This window comes from Melozone crissalis, unplaced genomic scaffold, assembly GCF_028551555.1.
Source record: "Melozone crissalis strain CALT ecotype California unplaced genomic scaffold, PUWL_Pcris_2 ptg000224l_1, whole genome shotgun sequence".
Classification (NCBI taxonomy): domain Eukaryota; kingdom Metazoa; phylum Chordata; class Aves; order Passeriformes; family Passerellidae; genus Melozone; species Melozone crissalis.
This window is the reverse complement of record NW_026535987.1, coordinates 85,117-99,592: the sequence shown is the minus strand read 5'-3', so window position 1 is coordinate 99,592 and position 14,476 is coordinate 85,117. Positions and strand designations below refer to the sequence as shown.

Sequence of the window (14,476 nt, the reverse complement as noted above, 5' to 3'; positions counted from 1 at the left end):
GCCTCTCCCGCGCGTGATGGCGACGCTGGACAGGCGAAGCCTCCGTCCGGCCGCCCGCACGGCGCCGAGCAGCGCGGAAGGAGCGTCCGCGGGGTTCCTCGGCCTCACTCGGCGGTGCCGGGGGCGGGGGGCGGGGCGGTGCTTTGCTGCCGCGGGCCGGGAGCTGCAGGAGCCGCCCCGGGCGAGCGGCGCCGGGCGCTCCCGCGATCCCGGTGGGGCGGCTACCCTCGGGCTGGCGGAGGCGCAGCAGCCCCCGAGCTGCAGCCGTCTCCCTCGGGCTGCTGCCGGTGCTGCGGGCGGAGGCGGCTCCGCCGCGTGTTGGGCGTTGCGACCAGAGAGCGCTGCGATATCGCGTTAGTGCTCGTGGCTCTTTGTTCCATGAAAACGGATGGAGCGGCGCTGACCGGTAAACCCAGAGATGGCCAGGAGAATGCCCAGCGCAAGGAGCAGGCTGGCTGTATGCTTCGGATGGCACAGGTGCGGTGTGCAAACGCACCCCTTTCCGCCCCTGCCCTCCCGAGCCCCAGGGAAAATGTTTTCCAGCATTTTCGAGCTTCTGAAAGACAAAACTTGTGATTTGACACTAGCATCCAGAAAAGGTTTCTGTCTAGATTAGCAAATGCCTAAATTGTTCTTGGTTACATCCCATGACCGGATTTAGGCAGTGAATTTATACTGCTTTTAGGATTTTCTTGTACAATGGTGAGAAAATAGGCAGGTCTGATATTGGTTTCACTTTTTTACTACTTCACGTTCCGTAAGATTCTTTTATCCAAGCACTTGTTTAAAAAATCTACTGTAGGCGTTTATGGTTCACGTTTTTTTTCTTTGCAGCACCCGTGACTTCTATCAAAACTCAATCTGTGAAATTTCTGGGGAAAACCCTTTTGTGTCCTGAAGGGTTCAAACTCTGTTGAGGATCCAGTTATCAGTTGCTCACCTGGATGGTTCCAGATCCCAAAGGTAACACTTTTACTCTTGCCCTGTAGTTTATATCTATTGCATTTTTGTTATTTTGCAAGATTTTTTGTCTTTGCAAAATATTGTTCTTTTCACTCTTTGGAGCCTCTCCCATCGTTCTTTGGTGTAGCAGCACCCCATAGGACACTTGGCTGCTGTCCTAAAGGGGATGGTCGCTAGAATTGTAAATTCTGGAGAGTTTGTAAGTCTTCTATCCCCAGTGAGGTACCGTGCTTTGTTTACTTTTGTTCTGTTGGTTAGGCGCTGCTTCTCATTGCAAGTATGAATTTCAAACTACCCTGTTCTTTTTTTAACTGTTTTCCTGGTTCTCTCTGTACGGCAGGGAAAGACTCTCGTATCCTTGTCTTCAGGCTCGGTGCTGTCCAAGAAGATACAGAGACTAGAAAAATCATAAGAAGCAAAATATGACTGCAGGGAAAACAAGCTGGAGAGAACAAAAGGTGATATTGTTATCCTTACCCTGTATTAGAAACATCCACTGTGCTTTGATGCTGGCAGCTGCCAGGGGCTTGTTAGCTCTTTTTAGGCAGGTGTAGGTGTTCAGTTGCAGGTTTTTTCTCTGGACAAGTCAGTTCAAACTTTGCTAAGCTTATATTTGCAGATTACTCTCTAGCACAGTCCAGCATGACATTTTTGAATGCTGTAAAAAAAGCATGTTACTTGGAAATTGCTAATGATGAGAAGCTTTAGGGGAAAATAAGATTTCAGAGTTGGGAGACATGAGAAGAATTTTGTGGGGATGTTAGACTGAAATAAAGCACACTGTAGGCTGGACTGGCACGCTGGCAGGTCCCCTATTAAACAGTAGTGCTTAGATTAGCCTGGGGGTTGCCCGTTGTTTCTGTAGAAATCAGTGTTTCCTGGTCTTCAGAAGTAAGCTGCTTTGAAAAGCTGGAAGGTGCAGCATGGTGACAATCCGTGTGCTTTGGATTAAAAGTAGATTTCAGAAGGGTGCTAGGCTTTTGTCTTTTCCTAGAAGTCGATGTAATCCTATCGAGCAGTTTTTAATTCTGTGCTGCCGCGTCATCGGTCAGGGCCCTGTCGTACTAATCATCATACAGATACAAAGCAAAAAATCGGACCCCGTCCCAACCACTTAGAGCCCAGAACACGATTTCCTCGGGCTGCCATTTGTGTGCCATCGGCACTCACCACGGAAGCGAGCTGGGGATTGTTGCAGCTGCTGGGAACAAACCGCTCCTCGTCACACAGGAACGGAACTGGGACGACGCCTCGGCCAGCCCCTCTCTGCCATCGTCTCCTGAATCTGCAGCAGAGCAGTTCCGGTCCATCCGGGCACGTGTAATCCAGTTCCTGATGATCTGAGCGCACAGAGCAGCGCTTCGCTGCTGTGGGGGGCTCAGGGAAGGCAGAGTGTGCATTGTCATCTTCCTGAACCTGCAGACGAATCCAAGTGAGAAGCCACAGGGTGGAAATCAGTCGCATATATGCTAAACGAAACTTGCAGGTTTTTTTTAAGAATTGTTTCTGCTTGTTCTTTTTTGTGCTTCAGTGCTTCGAAAACCTCTCTTTAAAATCAGTTCAATTCATCAGTTGAACCTTTGTTTGCAGACCCTCAGTGAGCAGAATTTGTTGCAGACTCAGTGCACGCTGTGCCGGCCTCCCAGGAGTGTGAGGGGCTCACGTGTGCTACTTTTTGCTTTAGGACGCTCTGAGGTATTTATTCCTTTTGGGATACATGATGAGAATTGCCAAGAGAGGTAGTTACAAGGTATGACATGGGGAAAAACCTGTGTGGTTGGAACGTTGTTGCTGTCAAAAGTTAATTTTTCCTTCTTTCTTAGCCAGTAGTTAGCTTTTTGCTTAATTTTTGTGGTATCATTATTTTATTGTTTAAAAAATTCCTTCAAAATCACTTTGGTGGTTGGTGTTGGCCACCAGTACCTTGTTCAGATTTGCCTATTTGCTTGTAGCTAAAATGTTCGCATCCTGTTTATCATTCTATTTAAGAAACTGCTGCCCAGCCAACTAATAACTGAATATCCATCTGTCTGGGACACGGAGAGAGGATTTAGGTAATGTCTTTGTTTCCAGAAAAAAGTTCCAGTGTAGTTTCTAAATAGAGGAGAAGGGGATGAAGACGCGGGGCTCTGATGCCGTATGGGCACCCCAAGGTCCCCAGGAGCGGGAGCCCCACTGGAGTGCAGGAGCAGGTATGTTCTCATGTAATATTGAACAAATTATAAATATAAATATGACAATTATAAGCATGAAAATATTTTTTAAAATAGTTAAACCAAGTGGGTTTTTTCATTTGTCAATAGGCAGTGTTTTGATTGTAAAAATTATAACTACAAATAATATAAAGGGAGAAATCTAAGTATAGAAATATAAATATATACAGATATATATAAAATTTAAACCTATAAGAAAAAATTAGTTGTAGCAGTAGATGTGATACCTAATATAAATAATAATTTAAATACTTTCCTAGAATTTTGTATCTATTATATATAATTATGAATATAATGCATCAAAAGAAACTATAAATATAAATGTGAATATAATTATACAAAAGTATAAAAATATTTCAATATCGTTCAAAAGAAGGCTTTTTTTGTGTTTATTTGGTTAGAGACGGGGGTTTTATTTGGAATCATAGAAGTGTTATGGAAGTATAAATCTAAATGTAGAAATATACAGTCAATAAAGAAAGGTATTTATAAGAACACGACTGAACGACGCCGCCTTCGGCCGAATGGAACGAGCTCAGCCGAACCAAGGCGAGACCGGCCGAACCTGACGGGCTCGAGGGAACCGAGGCCAGGCTTGCGAGGCTGCCTGAACGGAGCCGAGCTCGGCCGAACCGAGCCCGCCGCTCTCGTGCGCGCTAATTAGCGCGAGTGCGGTCACAGCGTAATGAGTTCCTGTGCCACCCCGCGCTCCCGGTCGTGTCGGTGCGATGGCCGGGCCGCCCGCGGGACGCGGCAGCAGGAGAGCCCCGAACCGGGCGAGTTTAACGTGAGGCGGCGCCGCTTGCCCGCCCTCGGGGAGGCGAGCCGAGCCGACCTCAGCCGAACGCGCAGAGAGCGGCTCCGAGTTCGGCCGAAGCGCGCCGAAGGGACGAATGCAGCCGAATGCAGCCGCCAATAGCCGAGTTTAGCCGACAGTAGCCGAGTTTAGCCGAAGAGCCGACTGGAGCCGAGTGACTCCGGAGCGAGCCGAGCTCCCCCGAGCGCAGCCTCCCGGGCAGGGCGAGGCGCCGGGCCGGGCTCGGGGTGCAGCCGGGGCTCTGTGAGGCTTCCCCGCCCGTCCCTCTCTCTCGCCCTCCTTCCTTCTCCCCGTATTCGCCTTCTCTCGCTCCCTTTCCCCCATTCCCTCTCCCCCCACAAGCCCGGCTCCTTCCTGTCCAGCCCCTTCCCCGCTACTCCCTTTCTCTTCCCCGTTTCTGCCTCCTCTGTCCACCCTCCCTCTACCCCCCTCCCGGGCTTTCCCTTCCCGTCCCGCTTTCCTGCACAGCCCGCCCTCCCTCGCCGCCCTTTGTCATGCCCTGCTCTCGCTCCTCTCTTCCGGTGCCCGCTTTCCTTCTTTGCCGCGCAGCCGCGGGGCTCGGGGTGCCGGAGAATGAAGGCCCGAGGGTATGGGGGTTCATCCGTGGTGCTGTTAACACAGTCAGAATGGCTCAGTGACTCTGTGCCAGGCTGGTGTGGCCTCAAAGGCTGCCCCTGCTGCTGGCAGAGTGTGTGAAGCGTCTGCTGAGCGGGCAGCGGCATCCCCCTGAACACCTTCTCGCAGCAGGGACGGAGATGGAGCCAGCCCAGCGCGTGGAAATGGATCTCTCCAGCTGAACGCTCAGGTGAAGCGAGCAGAGAACTTGCCCAGCATGAACCAGGTGAGCTGCACGTCTCCAGGGTAATGATTCTTGCACCTTCAGAGCCACAGTATCGCTGAGCTTTTTTTTTCCCCAGGCTTTCCATCACCTCTCAAACAGACGAATGCTCCCCTTGGAGGCTGCTGTGCCCTGGGGAGCCTGGCAGGTGGCCCCGTTGGTGAGAGGAGGGCAGCTGCAGGCAGGCAGCCCCCAGGAAAACACGGGAGTTTCAGTGGTTTCTGATGCCTGAGGAACGGGGAGATGGCGTGAGCTGAGCAGGAGTTAAGCACGGTCGTACAGAGGCCTGGCTGTTATGATTTAAGATGGCTTATTGAATATCTGTAGTTTCTATAGATATTTGTATATCTGTCCAAGTAGGATATAGAGCCTTGTGCAGGAGAAAAAGAACTCTTGATGTAAGATATGACCTGGGGGAGGCATCATGCCAGGCTATCCCTTCCAGATTTGGACGGCTTCAGTGTCTTGTGTGGCATGATGGGAAGTTCTGAAAATTAAGATTTCCTCTTTGGTGCGGGTCAGATGGGTGACGCCTGGCAGCTCGTGCACTGCCACTGTGCTAACCTGTGTGCCTCTCCTTCCCTCCCTGCTCCACAGGCAGCGCAACACGGGAGCAGCAGGGAGAGCTGGCTTTGTCCTGGAAGATCCAGGAGCTCGCGGTGGATATCTGAGCCTGCAGCTCCAGGCTGCCGCACGACGCAAGGGCTGCACACACCCAGAGCGTACAGGTACTGTCACAAACGTGGGCTGTCGTGGCTGAGCCCTCAGGAGCTGGCGGTGCCAGCTGGGAGAAGAACAGTAGCTTCCAGCCTTTTCTTTTGTCTGCGTTTCCCGTGTTCAGTCAGTCTGATTACTTCTGGGCATTGCCCAGCAGGGTGTGAAATGCTTCCAGGGCTAAAGGGGGAAAAAAAGGGAAACACAAACTATAATCCACACCTCAGGAGGGAGAAGGCATCTGTCAGGACAAACTCTTAAGAGAAATGGGATGAAGAATACTTGTTTATTCGGTCTTTGGTATGTGTAGCTAGTTCAAAGAGGTCTCCCAGTCCTTCCCATTAGCAGAGCAAAGGAAGAGCAGCAAAGCCCTCAGGCTAAGCCATTAAAAGCAGCAGCAGCAGCTTTGTGTGCTGGAGTGTGGCAGGCATTCCTAGGTTTACTTTTTGGTTTTGCATCTAGCAGTGGTAGAGGAAAGTTCTTTGCAAGGTGATAGTTCCAGCCTTGTATTGAAATGTGAGCAAAGAGGAACTTTCTCAGTTGGATTGGGGTTTATTCACAGCACTTGTAAACAGAGTTAACATTCAGATAACATGTGCAGGGAGTGTGTGCTGTGGGTTAGCACAAGTGACAAAGGAAGTGGGACAGGGACAGGGCACTTTCCCCTTCAAGGTACTGGTTTTTTTTCTGGAAGAATGACGTGAGAGCAGAAAAGTTGCAATGGCATTGCAGTTCCCTGCACAGAATATACCCAGGGAGGTGAAGCACAGCCCAGTGGTGCCATTCACCTGCGCCCCAATGGGGAGCATCAGTGAAGTGAGGAGGACTGAGGAGCTCTCCCCTTGAGCAATCACAACAGTCATGTCAACGAGTGTCACCCTTTTCCAGACCACTGGCATGTGCTTGGGGACAATAACCTGTGTTTTTTACAGCCAGGTCTTCTGAGCCGCTGCTCACTGCTCGCAGTGAAAAGAAACTTGTGTACAGGCACTCTGCAAAATTGCCACCTCAGATGCCACTGAAGCACAGCTTTGGCTTTCAGGCATCTCCCCTGCAAGCTGTCCCTTGCGGCGTTTCCGCACTGGGTTCATTGTAAATTCATTCCTCCCATTTTTTATTTGTAATTTCCAAAGAATATCAGTCGACTTTTACGGCCTCTTCAGGGCTCCCCAAGCTTCATACCACACCTAAATGCTCGTTTTCACTGCCTGAAGGGCTTCTCTCACCCGAGTGATTCTATGAATTTGGCCTGTACTTCAGCTTAAGGGGAAAGCTGTACATTGATTGCATTTTGGAGAAAAAGATTTGACTGTCCAGCTGTAAATTTATCTTGTGTTTTGCCTTCCAGGTTCGCTCGTATTGTAATTTGCAAATGGCACGGCAAATGCCACGAGAGCAGCTGGTGAAGGTGGCTCAGAAGCAATGACAAGAATGTGCTGCAAAGTTGGGTCCAGCAGTCCAGCTTCCCGACACGGTAGGGCAGGCACACCTTTTGATAAAGCATCAAACGCTGTAGTTTTTATTCTTGGTGTTTGTCTGTGCTCCCATTCTGATCACCCCTTGAAGTATTATTTTTCAAAATGATATCTAGGAGAGAAATCATGTTTATTCAGGGGGAGCCATAATTTTCATCTGTTCCAAATGCACCAGGTGTGTTTTAAGGCCTGCACACACAGCAAGAGCTGCAGATCTTGTTGTGCAGTTTCCTGCAGCACTGATTCATTCTGTATTCCAGTAACCATGCCCTGGGCTGCCAGCCAGGCTCAATGCCAGGAGCGGGAGGAGCAGACCCGAGAGGTGCTTTGGGTGGAGCCCAGCCAGGTTTCAGGCAGCCCGCAGAGTCTGCCCTTGCAGTCCACGCCGGTCTGCTGTTGCCATCTGCTGGAAAAATCCCTAATGGATATTTCCAAAGGTGGGGAGGAGCATCCGCTCCTGTCACGGACCTGCTGGGGGCTCTTTGCCCTCTGGCTCCGTGCGCTCTGCCCAAGAACAGCGTGTGCAGCAGGCTGTCACCGCTCTCTGCAGGGTGAAGCACCTTCAGCCAAGGTCAGTGCAAGAGCAAAACAATCCTGCCAGCAAAGCCTGCTACTAGAGAGGCAAACAATGATCCTTCCAAAGGAATTCATCCTTCTTCTCCCTTACAACTCTCCTGTGTCATCACACCGCAGAATGGTTTGGGGTGGAAGAGATCTTGAAAACGACCTAGTTCCACCTCTGTCCTGGGCAGGCTCACCTTCCTCTGGGCCAGGGTGCTGTGCTGTCGCAGATCAGGTGGCAGATCTGTGGAAATTGTAATGATATTATTAAGGCGTGTCTCTTATTGCCTTGCCATTCGTGAATCCCGAGGCTGTCTTGTCCTAGTTTAGCTTTCTGATGTGGAGGAGCAGAACTGCCAACTGATATGGATTTTGGTGCTCTCTGTGGAGTGACATCCTGTAAAATTTCTGTCCCAGGAATGCTGTCACGATGGCTCTGCTCCATAGAGAATGACACGGCCTGATTGTCAGCAATTTTTGCTTCTGCAATAGTGTATAAATGCTAAAATTTGAACACTGCTTATTATTTCAAAAGAGAATATTTTAAAACTGGAAGAGATAGCTAAAATTACGCCTGAAAGGTAGCAAGAGCAAATACATAGAATATTTCTCCCTGTTTGTAGATATACTTTTCATTCAAAATTATGCTGATGGGGATATGCTTTTATGTATTTAGTGACTTTACAGATTTCTTCCCCGAGTTTTTTGAGTTCATGGAATCATGGAATAATTCAGGTTGGAAGGGGCTCTAAAGATCACCTCGTTCCAAGCCTGCTGCCGTGGGCAGGGACACGGTTCCATGGACCAGGTTGCTCTGAGCCTGATCCCAGAGCACCAATGGGCCTTGGAACACTTCCAGGGATGGGGCAGCCCCAGCATGTGTGAGCAACCTGTGCCAGGCAGGTGCCAGAGGAGGAAGAAAGCCCTTCCCAGCTGGAGCAGAGGCTGCTGCAGCTTGGCGCAGCCTCGTGTCACCGAGCGTGTGAGACAGAAGGGCCCTTCCCGTGGAGGGAGAACGGCACTGGAAGATCTTTTCTGGGGAGAAGCGGAGCAATGGAACGCCAAAGCAGCCTTCAGTTCTTGCAGCAGAGTTGGGAACAACCGGAAGCAGGAGCAGAGCTGGCCTGGTGCCTGGCAGCTCTGCAGGCAGTGGGGATGGAGAAGGTGCAGTTGTCTGTCTTCTTGGCTGAGTCTTGAAAAATGAGGCACTTTTCTGTAGTTCCTTTTCAAGCATTACGTGGCAGTTGCCCCTAGAAGTCCAAAGGCAGCTGTTTTCTTAGCAGGAGGAAGTCAGGAAGAGGCAAAGCAGGCAAAGACATCAGATAAGTCTGGATAAAAATCTTGGCTAAGCTGTTTTTTCCCCCTCCTCCAAACAGGCAATTCTGAAGCGCTGAGCAGAGATCTGCCCCCGGGAGGCAGAGCAGAGCCGATCTGTGAGAGCTGACACGGGAGCTGTGGTGAGGACAGCTGCTCCCCTGCCTCGGTGTGGGACCTGCTGAGCTGCCGTTCCTGTGCTGGGAGTGTTTCTCCTCTCATGCAGGCAAGCCAGAGAGCTCCTAGGGAAGGAGCAGGTAAGGTTGAAGTGCTGAGATCTCCCCGGTAAGAAGTGCCGTGACAAAAGGAAATGGCCTCAAGTTGCAGCAGGGAAGGCTCAGATTGGCTTTGAGGACCAATTTGTTCACTGAAAGGGTGGTCAGGCGTAGGAGCGGGCTGCCCAGGGCAGTCCTCATTGCTGGAGACATTTGAAGCATGGCAAGATGTGGTGTTTAGGGACCTGATTTGGGTGGGGGCTTGGCAGTGCTGGGGCAGCAGCTGGGCTCGATGGCCTTAGGAGGCTTTTGCAGCCTAAAGGATGCTATGGTTCTGGAAAGCCTCGACCCCTCTGGCTCCGACACCACACCTGGATGCTGACGGAAGGAGGCTGGTCATGGAGCCTGGAGGTGCCTGTGCCACAGGGAGGGAGAGGACAAGGCAGTGTCACCTGCAGGGAGGGTCTCGTCCCCAGAGAGCGGCCAGTGACTCCATCCGTGCCCGGGGCTCTGGGTGCACCCTCGGGGTGGACACCTGCCCTCAGGTTTCCCTCTGGGCACCCGGGGAGGGAACCGGGTCCATCCGTGTGGCAGCTCCAGGGCCTGCAGGCTCTGGGGCCCTGCAGCCGTGCGCCCTGTCACAGGGCGGCAGGGACGTGACACTGCCCGGCCGCGCCGCTGGCCTGGGATCCTTGCTGCTTTCCTCCCGATCCCACATGGCTGTAGCAGCAATCTTGTGTCTTTTCTTTAAAAGTGTCCTTGGGAGAGTTCAAAGAGAGGGTAATTAGTTATGTCAAAGCCTACATATTTGACCTGTTGGCACTCAAGAGAAAAGACAGAAACCTGCTTGGCATCCTTGTGCCTGGAAGTCATTGTGACCCAGGGAAGTGAGGAAGGGGCTGGCCGAGGTCACTGAGGCTCTGAGATGGAGGTGAGTTTGCATTCCAGTTGATTGGAACGGAGGCTCATCAGGAGTTTCCTCGGCTATCCGAGGCACAGAGCCCTGGAGCCAGGTGAGCCTGAGCTGCTGCACGCTTGCTGTGAGCTTTGGGGTGAGGGTGCATCGTTGCAGGCCTGGGATGGATTGAAATGCGCTGAGGAAAGCAGAGGGAGGGAGGGAGGGAAATGCTCTGTTAACTTGTGCCAATTCTTCTGTCAGACTCATCACGGCGGGACAGCGTGAAGACTGAAAGTGTGAGAAGATGTGGAGGGGAAGAGAGAATCTGACGGGAGCAGCGAACGCACGAGTGCACGAATTTTGCTTTTTGCTTGGATGTAAACTCAGGAGTTGAAAGGAATTTGGGAGTGAGAAGGGACATTTCAGAAGGAGAAGAAGAAAAAGAGGTTGTTGTTGTTGTTACAGTCCTGGCAAAATCTTTTGTTCTAGCTAATAAAAGAAGTTAGTTTAAGAAATAAAAAGAAAAAAATGTAGTGTTTTTTTTTTTACTTGACTATTATATTCATTGGTGGTATATGGTGTGTTGTTTTATTTCTTGGTATTATTAACTCTGTGTAAATTGTTTTTTGAGTGAAGCTGACTTTCTGGATGGGTTGGTTTGTATTTGAGGCAGCATTAATTTCAATAGGATTGTTTCATAGATTTCTGATGGGTATTACTGGGATTTTGGTTTTGTTTGCTGTATGTATAAACATAGAGCTTTGGTAGGGCCAGCTGGGCTGCTGGAGGTTTGGGTGTGAATTTATGAGATGGCTTTTGTTAAATGCAGTTTTTAATTTTTGAAATGTTTTCCAATGTAGTGGTTTTAAGGTGGTTTTTAAGAATTCATTGTATTGTTTTCTGTTGTTTGTAGTTGGTGTATGATAAGGGATGTGGTGTGAGGTCTTGAACGCTATGGTTTTAGTGTTCCTAAGTTCTGATTTCTTTCTGGTTCGATAGTTTTTTTTATTTTTTGGGACAGGGGCATTTATATGGTGGGTTTTTATAGGCAATACGTTTTTTAATTTAGGTAGTGATATTTTTTAGTATTTTAATAGTTTAGGTTTTTTATTTTCATGGTTTTAATTATTTTTTTTAATTTTTTTCAAATAACTTTTCTAGATGATAGGTTATTATTTGTGCATTAGCATAAAGGTAGAGCTTTGGGGACTTTTTTTAGTAATGTTTAGGGTCAGTTGTACAGTTTTGAGTCTCGTGAGTTGGTTTGATTTAGTTTTTACTGGGTGTTTGTTTTTATTAGCAGTTGTGTCATTTTCAAGGTGTATTTGAGTTTTTTGGGGTTTTTGAGATACTGGTTTAGGAGGAAGTTTATGATGAGAATGTGCGGAGGTTTTGGGCTACTTTATAGTGGGATTTAAAATTTATTGACAGTTAGGTTTATTTGAGTTTTTATTAGGGTTCAATGACGTTGTGGGACGTTTGTTCCGTTAGTAATAGCAATGGGTTTTGTTTTGATGCGCTGCGATGGGACGAGCATGTGCTGCGTGCCGGTGCTGACAAAGGTACGGTACTGTTGTGGTTCTGGTGCGTGGGGTCAATGAACTTGTATGGTTTAATATAGAGATGAAAATAGAAATAAATATACATTTAAAAATAAATATAACATTAGAGTGGTAGACATGAATATAGATAACAGATACATACATAAAACTGTAATACCTGGTATATAATTGTAACATCATATAGATAAATGATAGTCTATTATATATATATATATATACACAAAGATATATAAATATAGATAGTTAATATGAAAATATTTAAATGGAGTTAAAATAAATGGGGGGGGTGTTATTAGGTTATAGGCTGGGGTTTTTAAATAAATGATAGAAATAAAATATCAATTCGGATATACAAATATATATACAAATACAAATCTCTATAAATATTTAATTTAAATAAATATAAGGAAAAGAAATCTATAATACAGAAAATACAGAACTCTTATTATATTAGAAGGTATTCTCTCTAATATATATAATATCTATGAATAAAATAAATTAAAATGTCCATATGAATATCATTATAATTTTGAAAAATAATATTACTTACTACATTTTAAATCTGGTTCCAATAAAGGGGTGTCCTTGGTTTTCATTTGGTTAGAGGCAGGAGTTGTATTTTAAATAATATAAGTAATATAGAAATGTGGATCTTAAGATAGAAATATGTAATAAATATATAAAGAGAAATTGCTAAAATATGAATATAAATTTACATATAAATATGTGTAAGTAATATGAAGAGTTGTAGTGTAGAATATAAATAACATTATATGGCAATATAAATTATAAATGGGAATATAAATATAAAAATATGTAAATATAGCTTAAAAGAAAGGGAATGTTTTGGCTTTTATTTAAGTAGAGGCAGGGGTTTTATTTTGAATATTGTAAGTGTTCCAGAAGTAAAAATCCTGACGCAGAAATATTTAATCAATATAAAAAATATGAATAAAAATATATAAAAATTCATAAATAACTACTCGCATCAGATGTATTATAGAATACAAATTTATTTATAACTTGACATTGGTATAGATAAATGTATAAGTAAGCAATATACATTAATATGCATTATAAATACAAATATGAATATAAAAATTGAATATAAGGATAAAATCTATTTAAATATTGTTTGCAACAAAGGCTTGGGGGTTTTTTTATTCCTATTGTGTTAGAGGCAGGGTTTTTATTTTAAATAATATGAATGTAGATATTATTGTTATTTATTTCTAAATATGGAGATATACAATCGAGATATAAATATATATATAAAAACACAAAATATAAAGAAATACAAATAATAGGAAGAGATGTAATGAAGAATACAAATAACAGTATACATAAGTGTACATTTTAAATGTAAATATGAATATGAACCTGAAAACTAGAATTTTAAAAAATATTTAAATACAGTTGAGAAGAAAGGGGTTCTTTTTGGCTTTAATGTGGATGGAGGCAAAGGTTTTATTTTAAATAATGCAAGTGTTACAGAAGTAAAAATCGTAACAGAAATATATACTTACCATGTAAAAATACGTATAACAATATACAAATAAATTTAAGTTTTAGGGATATATGCAATATGGAATAGAAATGTATTTATAAAAAGAAATGTATAAATGGACAGTGTACATCAATATACATTGTAAATAGAAATGTGAATATTAATAGGAAAAAACTTTTTAAAAAATATTTAAATATTTTTTAAAAGAAATAGTTGTTTTTTTGGGTTTTTTTTGTGTGTTGTGTTTTGTTTTGTCTTTTATCCTTTTAGATTAGAGGCAGAAGTTTATTTTTCCTCTTCCCCGTTGTTTTGGGGCATTTATTTCAGAGCAGTTTTCGGCGGGGGCCGCCCCTGTTCTTTTTCGCCGCCTTCCCTGCCCGCAGCCCCGAGGCGCGCTGCGCCCCCGGCTGGGGCGTGCGGCAGTGCTGCCGCCTTGTGGGCAGAGCGCTGTACTGCAGCCCTGCACCGAGAGGCCGCCACCTTGGGAGTGGCGCGTCGTGGATGTCGCGGACTTTTAATTGACCTTCTCATCATGGCGGCGAAAAGGGCGGGGAAGTGGAGGACCGGGGTTGGTCTAAGTGGACTGCCTGCACAGAATACTGACGTCATGGCGGCTCCGACGGATTCTTCTGCGGCGTTTCATGTGTACCCGACACACAGTGTGGGCTCAGCGGCGCCGCGGGCGGGGTAGTTTGGCGGGTTTGTGCCAGGCATGTGGGTTAAACGCCTCGCTGTGCCGGGGTCCTCTGACGGCCGCTTTCGTGCCCTGAGGGAGCCGAGCCGGGCCGAATTGTTCCGAAGAGCCGAAGAGCCGAGGGTGGCCGAAAACAGCTGAGTTTGCCCGAAGAGCCGAGGGAAGCCGGAAATAGCCGAGTTTACCCGAAGAGCCGAGGGTGGCCGAAAACAGCCGAGTTTACCCGAAGAGCCGAGGGTGGCCGAAAACAGCCGACTTGAACCGAAGAGCCCAGGGCGGCCCAAAATAGCCCAGTTTACACCAAGAGACCATGATAGCCGACTGGAACCGATAGCCGAGTGTAGCCGACACTGGCCGCATTTAGACAATGTGCCCAATATGACCGAGTTTAGTCGAACCGTGCCGAGTTCGGCCGAAGAGCCGTACTGAAACGAGTTTAGACCAAGAGCCGAACCAAGCCGAATTCAGCCGAGTTTCATTAAACAGAACCGAACAACGCCGCAGGGCTCTGCCTGCAGTGCGCCTGTGCAGGCGGCAGGGATCGCTGTGCCTGCAGTGCTCCGAGGCAGACGGCAGGGGGCGCTGTGCCTGCAGTGCGCCTGTGCAGACGGCAGGGATCGCTGTGCCTGCAGTGCTCCGGGACAGACGGCAGGGGGCGCTGTATAAAGTAAGTAGACAATATCAACTCTCTATAAGAAGGAATAA

At 47.0% G+C, this 14,476-nt stretch overlaps 1 long non-coding RNA gene across 1 annotated transcript; it reads left to right on the top strand.

Annotated features, from left to right (window-relative positions):
* The first annotated feature begins 849 nt into the window (after positions 1-849).
* On the top strand, positions 850-10,698 carry LOC128949367 (uncharacterized). Its single transcript, XR_008484204.1, has 3 exons — positions 850-963; positions 1,304-1,421; positions 10,270-10,698. It is a non-coding gene; the product is annotated as an uncharacterized LOC128949367 (long non-coding RNA).
* The last annotated feature ends 3,778 nt before the right edge of the window (positions 10,699-14,476 follow it).